This window comes from Toxorhynchites rutilus, chromosome 2 (genome assembly GCF_029784135.1).
Source record: "Toxorhynchites rutilus septentrionalis strain SRP chromosome 2, ASM2978413v1, whole genome shotgun sequence".
NCBI classification, from domain to species: Eukaryota; Metazoa; Arthropoda; class Insecta; order Diptera; family Culicidae; genus Toxorhynchites; species Toxorhynchites rutilus.
In genome coordinates this window covers 43,114,521-43,122,588 of record NC_073745.1, presented here as the reverse complement: position 1 = coordinate 43,122,588, position 8,068 = coordinate 43,114,521, and positions in this window count along the sequence as shown.

Below are 8,068 nucleotides of genomic sequence, written 5' to 3'. Positions count from 1 at the left end.
TCTAGTCTAGGACTTAAGAACAACATTTCTGAGGGGATCAGCTTCCCAAAAATTCAACAAACGAAAATTCGATTTTTCGACCTTCCAGACTGGGGTTCGATCCTTAAGTAACTTATGTAATGAATTTAAAAAGAATTAAGAATGAAAAAAATCGTAGAAAATGTCGTGTTAGGAATTTTTTATCTGGCTGATCCAATTCAAAATCATTTAGCATGCTTCCATTTGGTTTTTGTACTGTCTATACAGTACGTTTCGGGACTTTAGAACCACTAAAATTTTTTGAGTTTTAACTTTCGTTTGTAACAGGTTCATATACATAGGTTTCGAGGAGTCAAACTATAAATATATTAATAAAACAATTATAAATTTTTTTCTTGATTCTAGGGTGAATAAAAAAAGGCCGGTTGAAATTATACATCATTTGTTGGAGTGGGAAATATTCTATTTTCGGTCATAAGACGAATAGACGAATAAGACGAATATAAGGTAACACAGTAAATTTTTTTTGCAAAAATCAATTTTATTATTCAACATAATCGCCTTCAAGGGCGATACAGCGATTATAGCGATCTTGAAACTTTTCGATACCATTTTTATAGGCCTCAGTTTCGGTAATCACTCTATCATCGGTCCTCAATTTTTTACGAGCGAGCATTCTTTTCAGGTCTACGAACAGAAAATAGTAGCTGGGGGCCAGATCTGGAGAATACGGTGGATGCGGAAGCAATTCGAAGCCCAATTCAAAGCAATGCTTTATCGATACACGAAATTCGAATTTTTACATTTTTTTCACAATAACAAAAGTTGCTTCACTCTCAATGCTGTATTCACGAACCAATCGACCGATTGCTGTCAAATTTTGACACGTATCCATTGAAAGGTGGTGCTTTGTGATAGTCAAGTAGGTTTTTGCAAGAGGCGCCATCTAGACGTCAACCCAATGAACTTTTCAGCCGAACTGATAATTGTTTTGGTCTGGCGCGCATCTTTCAAAAAACTTTGCTTAATCGGGTGTGTTCGCCACGAGAAACGAAGTATAAATTTCAACATTCCGAGGCTTGCTTAAAAGGATGCCGAATAAATTATTTGAGCATAACCACCCGTTATTTTGCAATTACTGCTGTAATAATTGTAGTTTTTTTTGTAAATTAACCTTATAGCCTTATACGTTTTGCTTGCCGATCATCTACAGTTAAGAAAAGTTGAAAGCTGAGGTCATAGGTTTATATAAGGTAATCTCAAATAATAAAAAAAGCCATCGCATATCTATCAATTTGCAGTAACAAGTGCTCCGTGTGGAGCAACCATTAAAACTATTTTTTAGCTAAAATTCGTGCTTGGAATGTTTTATTCATTATGTTACAGATGTTCCATAGAAATATTTCGATAGGAATTCTCAAAACTATAAAATTGAAAATACATATCTATTTATTACTTCAAGAGAGGGAATCTAATTCCTGTTCCGACATAAATTAGAAGAATGTACAAAATATGTTACAAATATTGATTATGTTACTAATATTTGCAGGTTTTCTGATTCAGCATAGTATAACTACAAATCAACTAATATATATTTTAATTGATACCTTTAGACCCTTTCATCGATTCCGATCGGTTAAAACAAGAGAATATGAGACAATACGATTGATCCCTCATGAATTGATGTTTGATGTTGAAGCAAAAAAATATTTTCATTTTTCCTTGGAATTGGGAAAAATATCGGAAAAAATAAGTCTGATTTCACGAGCTTTGCGTCATACTGAGAGTAGAAAATTAGTTGGGCACATTATCAAACAAACACGAGTAATTTATCATTCAATTACATCTCAGCTGCAGTAATAGCTCTTATAGAGACGAGCCAAGAAGAATATCAATGCGTAAAGGCTATAATCAGGCTTGCTGATCGTATGTTGGGTTTGCTCAGAAGAATCTTAGAAGTTTTGTATTGCATCATTTTATCGATGATTATTTGTTTCATTATTGAATCATGAAATTTAACAGGTTTAAAATTTTTGATATTTCTGTATTTCATTAGGCTGTTTATTCCAGATATTAACTCTGTTTGCAAGTTTGAAAAGTTTGTGCCGTTTGTTAAATAACCGTTAAATTGTTTATTTCTCTATATTCAAAAATCTTACACACTATAAGATTCCGTCTCTCTAGTTTTCTATTTGGTTTCAGGTGTTTTATAGAAAAGGGCGTAATGGCTCGGAACAATCAACAAATTCATTAAGAGAACCATCTTGAGGTCCTTAAACATCCAATTATTTTTTATACCGGATAAAATAATTAATACTTTTGAAATGATCATTTCATAAATCGACTTATCTCCGAAGTTATAGTAATTTGTGCAAATTCTTTTTTAACTACAAGAAGAGCAACTGCCAGAAGATCTACTTAATCGATTTTGTTGAAATTCACAACACGAATCGTGTATTTCTGTCGATAAGACGGCCCTCATATAAAACGAGGTATATTTTGTTAAGTTTAATATGTTGAGTTTTGGATTAGCCTTGAACAGATTTTCAATAAAACCGAACATTAGACGCAATTCAGAAATCGCACATATTTTGGGGTATTTTTATATTCTATTCTATTTATATTGAAGATTTTATATAAAATAGTTCCTCACCGAATCAATCAGCCGCTATCCCGATGATTCCCAATTTGTAAAGTCTGAACTCATGTATACATATTAGAGTGCCAATGAATGTAAGGGAACAAATCGACCCTAATATTTCTAAAAGTAGCCCTATACAAAATGTTCACCACCTCGAAAAAGCACCCTATGCAAAATATTAGCTTAATCGGACTTAAGGGAGAGTGGCGCAAAGCGATCAAAGTTTGAGTTTTTTGAAAATCGAAAAATCAGCCAAGGAGGGAGTGAAGGAAATCGGGGTTTTCGAAAAAAAAAAATTAATGCCAAATGTCTTAGAATTGCATGAACGTCGAGATCTAGTGTCAACTAAAAAATTTTTTTGTCAAAAACGACACTCTGGGACTTTGCGCCACTCTCCCTTAAGTTCAAATTGTGCTGATATTTGGGGTAACTTTTTGAATTTTTAGGGTTGATTTTTTCCCATACATTCATTGGCACCCTTCGTTGTGTCCCCGTTTCATATCCCTCCTATCCAAACGATAAACTTTTACTTAGTCGCGGCAATACATACACACACTCTTTACAGATACACGGGCCAAAGGTTGTGCAGTCCACTGATCATTCAACAAGAGCCAAAGGTTGTACCGCTTATGTCAACTCTACACGAGCTGATGATTGCGCCGGCTAGTGACCATTCTATCCTGGATTCCTCGAGTCGAGAAAGACGCACCACGCTAGATATGGGGTACAGACTAGGGGGGCGTTGCTGATTAATGGTCAGCTGCATCCCAATAGCAGGTATCCCGTGTCGGGCACACGTACAGAGCATCGAAGACTGCAACATACCAATTATGAGAACACTTGTAATACTAACCTCGAGCCAACCGCGAGTAATCGGTTACATATTACTAACATAGTTGTAAGCAAACATTGTAGAAAAATTGAAGTCCCGGCCCCGTTAGGCTGACGCCATATGAGCCTTAATAAAAATATATATTTTGGATAAAAAAAAAAAAATTCATTGGCACCCTAATATACAGAAAAATAGTAATCTAGAATAATTTATGTTTTAACTGTATACTATTCTATGAAAAAAGATTAGGCCAAAACATTATTTTGCTCAAATCATCTACATTTGGATGCTTCAACTGCCAAATCGATTAAAAAAAGAAAAATGATAAAATATTATGTTTTATTATTATTTATTATTCAATGACTAAAAAGATTTTGTTATTTAGTGGTGTTAATGTTTATTATCAAAGAAATTTGTTTTGAATATATACAGTTAGGGGCTAATCAAGTGCTTTGATACTAAAAAATAATAATATTCAAAAAATGGAGTTAATCGATTTGGCAAGTGAGGCATCTATTTATTCACTATTGCAAAATGTTATTCCGATTTTTTCATTTGTCCCCTGTTAAAAATTTATTCTCATTCTGAATTACAGTGTTCTGGCAAATGAACCTTTTTGCATTTTTGCCGATCAATCCATTTCTAAAAACTCGTAGCTTTCGAACCACTGCTACCAATTAAAGATCTTAAACAAATGAAAATTATTCAAGTGAACTTTCTGTTGCACAAAAAATATGTCTTTCTATATTTCTTAGATATTATGTGAAGGAGTTTCGGCTTTCTAAAAATGATATAAAATATCAGCCGTTTAGTTCAGTAGAGATTTACATACCTGACTTTGAAAAAAAAAATCTAAATTCAGATGAATTTCGAAAATTTTAGCAAAATTGTTAGAGTAAATCTCGAAAATAACTAAAACAAAATTACACTGTACTCACGCGTATTCTAGAGCTTGCCACTCCAGAATTTATTCAAGACGTGTTATCCGGCATAGAAATCTCAACTAAGTACTATTCATAAAAATGTCCCAAGTAAACCTACGTTGAGAAGTCAAAGGTTCAACGGGGAACGTTAGTGCCATCCAAGAAGAAGAAATCTCGAGATATGTTTTATATTGTCATTGAGATAAATTTATAAATAACTATTCCAGTTTGGCGTTAAATCCATCCTTCAATCGATTAAGGTTCGACAAGTTTGCCTGAATTCTTTAAAATAAGTTTGAAAGTTTTAAAGATTCAATGATCAATTGAAAGAATAACAAAGAAAATAATATCACAGTAGAATATTCCGGAATAATATCTGAATGCACAAAAGTTATCTATCGAACACCACAATATTTCGTTTTCTTCAGATTTTATTTCACTTTTTATATTATTGCTTCGATTTCATGCTTCTATAACATAAGCATATGAAAAACTGGATACGCACTCGATAAAAAAATTATAGAACAAGGTGCAATATCGAGTTTTTAGTGATTTTTGAACTTCGTTATAAATGAGTACCTGGTTAATGAAATTATAAAAAACGGAAGGATAATTCTTTATTTAATCAAACGAAACGAAAGCCGAATAATTGGGCTAATTGTATACGTTATTTATCAGGTTAAAAATTATTTTTATTAGTCTCAAAAAGCTTTGGGAAAAAAACTAAAGAAATTTTTTTTTTGTTTCCCCAATATGTCTTTGTTCGTTAAACATTCAGATACCGAAATTCCAGGTGATTCCAACTACAAACTTTAACTTATAAATAATGTATATTTTATCTCTCATTTAACAAGTAGTTGTAACCTTCCAAAAATCACTAAAAAATCTCGATGTTGCATTCTGCTACTCTATTTTTTGTCGAATGTATTTCGACAAAAGTTATGTCCATTATTTTTTTTCTGTCTAACATCCATCAAAAACTATTGTTCACTGAATTAGGCTTTATTTTTAAGGAACTTGTCGTTGTTGAAAAGTTGTTCAACACTAAACATATCGTAACCGGTCTTTTGACCTGTTGTCAACTTTTGAATTTAATTAACACGTTGAGTCCAGCTTCAGTCCCTAGGCGACGAATTGCTGACTATTTTCTATTTATACGATGATAATCTTTAGGAACTGGGACCGACACTGATATTGTGCAAACGCTCTAGATGCGGGCTAAATGAAAAGCGCAGCAAGAAAGAATCGGGGCTTAACGTGTTAAGCATCGACATTATACAATTCTGTTGAATTTTAATAATGGTAGTAATTAATTTACTTCCTGATATCCATATACTTCATAATTATATCAGTGAACATAAAACCCGGGCATTTCACCGACTCTGGTGGGAAAAAGTAGGTATTAAGTGTAAGTGATTAGTGTTAAAAATGATCACGAAAAAAGTTCGTAATCGTTATTTTTTCTAGAAGCATCGGGAAAGCCACATGGAAAATCTTGCATATACAGCGCGGACTCGATTATAATCGATATAATCGAATCCTGTATATAATCGAGTCAAAAGATTTTTTTTGTTATTCGTTTTTGTGCATATATTTTTCCTTAATTGAAATTAAAGAATTTAATTTTTGATTCATCCCCTTAAAGTCAGAAAACACCTTTCTCACAATAAAAAAAAATTCCAGAATCTCTCAGAAGGTGATCATATTTGACGAAAAAAAATCTTCTACGCATATGTTATAAGTTCAACAATGACAGAGTTATAGAACTTTTTTTTTGTTTCGAACTCTGTTGCCTCAAACTGGCTCTACACTAAAAAGTACGCTGCGTAAGCCAATTCTGTGGCCTTCCTTTAATAGATGAGAAAATTTAGTACAGGATATAGTAGTGGAACATCAAAGTTAGTGGATTTGAAAAAGTGTTTTGGAAGTGAAAATTTCAAAAGTTTGTAATTTTTAATGTGTGATTATTAATTTTATCTCAAAAATTCATATTGAACTTGATTGTTTCTAACAATCAAATTAAAGCTCTCAAATCACTCCACAATTTGTTCTTTGACACCCAACTTCAATCTTTCTTAATTTCGCTGCAATATCAATTCCTGGTGAAAATTCAAGCAAAATATTCAGAATTCACGATTTTTACCCCACCGTACATATAAAAGCCAATTCCACCTTAACGTTAAAAGGATACATTTTTTCTCGAAACAAGTCATATTTCAAATGTAAAACAATTTTTTTTTCAAACTGTATATAATCGAGTCTAAAATTGTATATAATCGAGTCCGACCTGTATTATGACTTCTCAACAGTTAAACAAATAGTTGAACGAAAACGCGTATCTAGGCTTGATGTCAGCATCGGAAGTGACAACAACGGCAATGGTTTGAATAAAACAGAGTTTAGTCAAAAAATTGAAGAGCAAGCTGCATTTATTTTGTTTTTGAAGCGATGTAACTTAGTTATAAATGAACAACTGGATGTGAAATATACATCATTCGGAATCTACCAATACCAATCGAATCGTTAATTTTCTAAGATTTGTTTGATATGCTATACATTACAATCCCATAGTCTGTATATGATTTTAATTGATGAAAATTGGAAGCATTCCCATTTCTCCATACATTTGTTCTGTCCACTTGTGTTCTTTCCCGAACAGAGCTGTCAATAACGGGCAACTTATGAAGCCGCTAGAATAGAAACAACGAAGGGTGATAGCTGTCGCTAGCGTGTAAGTATTGCATCTCCTCTCAGATTTTTTTTTGTGCCCGAAACAACAAAGGTCGCTTATTCAGCTCGTTTTGTGTTTTATGTTTCCCCTCGAGCTGTCAACGCTAGCGAATATTTCAATTGAAGTGCATCTGGCATTTGCAAAAAAAAGAAGAGTGCAAAATCGAGAAACGATTTTTCATAAACGGTCATTCTCGCGATGTTTCAATTCTATCACTGCAACTGTGTGCATCTGTTAGACGCGTGTTTGATGCTTGTTGAATGGCGATGCACGGAAGATGCATCTCGTTGAATACCAGTGCAATGCGTGCATTGATATAAAGAATCAAATTGTGACATATAACCAATTAGTGTATTGTTCTCGCAAAGGCAAGAAAGAATCGTTGCTTCTCGAAATTCTACAAAACCACGCAAGCCATTAAACCTTTTCAGGGTCCCCGGAACTTTTTACTAAAGAGTTATCTACGATATATCGACGTATTCGCAAATAATATCCGAAATGATAAACCAACAAATTTCAAGAGAAAAAAAGATTGCGTAGTCCTACGTCCTAAGCGGTCGTGTCTCGGATATAACCCCTCGAATTTTTTCCTTCCTCGAAGAATATGCTACTAGAAGATTCCAAAACATGAAGCTTCAAGCTTTCAAATTATGTATATTTCATCTGTCATAAGAAATAATCTTGAAATATTGGTTGTCAAAAAGAGAGGATTATTTTTCATTCAATCACTGATATCTCTGGAGTTAAAAATCTTACTGGAACATTCTTCGATGCAATTGAAAACTGAATGATTGAGCTTGAGATGATTGAATTCGTTATTTATTTGTTTTCAAAAATATTTTTTAGCTCACAATAATTTAAAAAAAATCATCTGAATTTTTGTCCAAATCAAATACTCATACCGAAAAATGTTATACAGTCAACTCTCCCTAACTCGATGTTCTGTATCTCGATATTTTCCC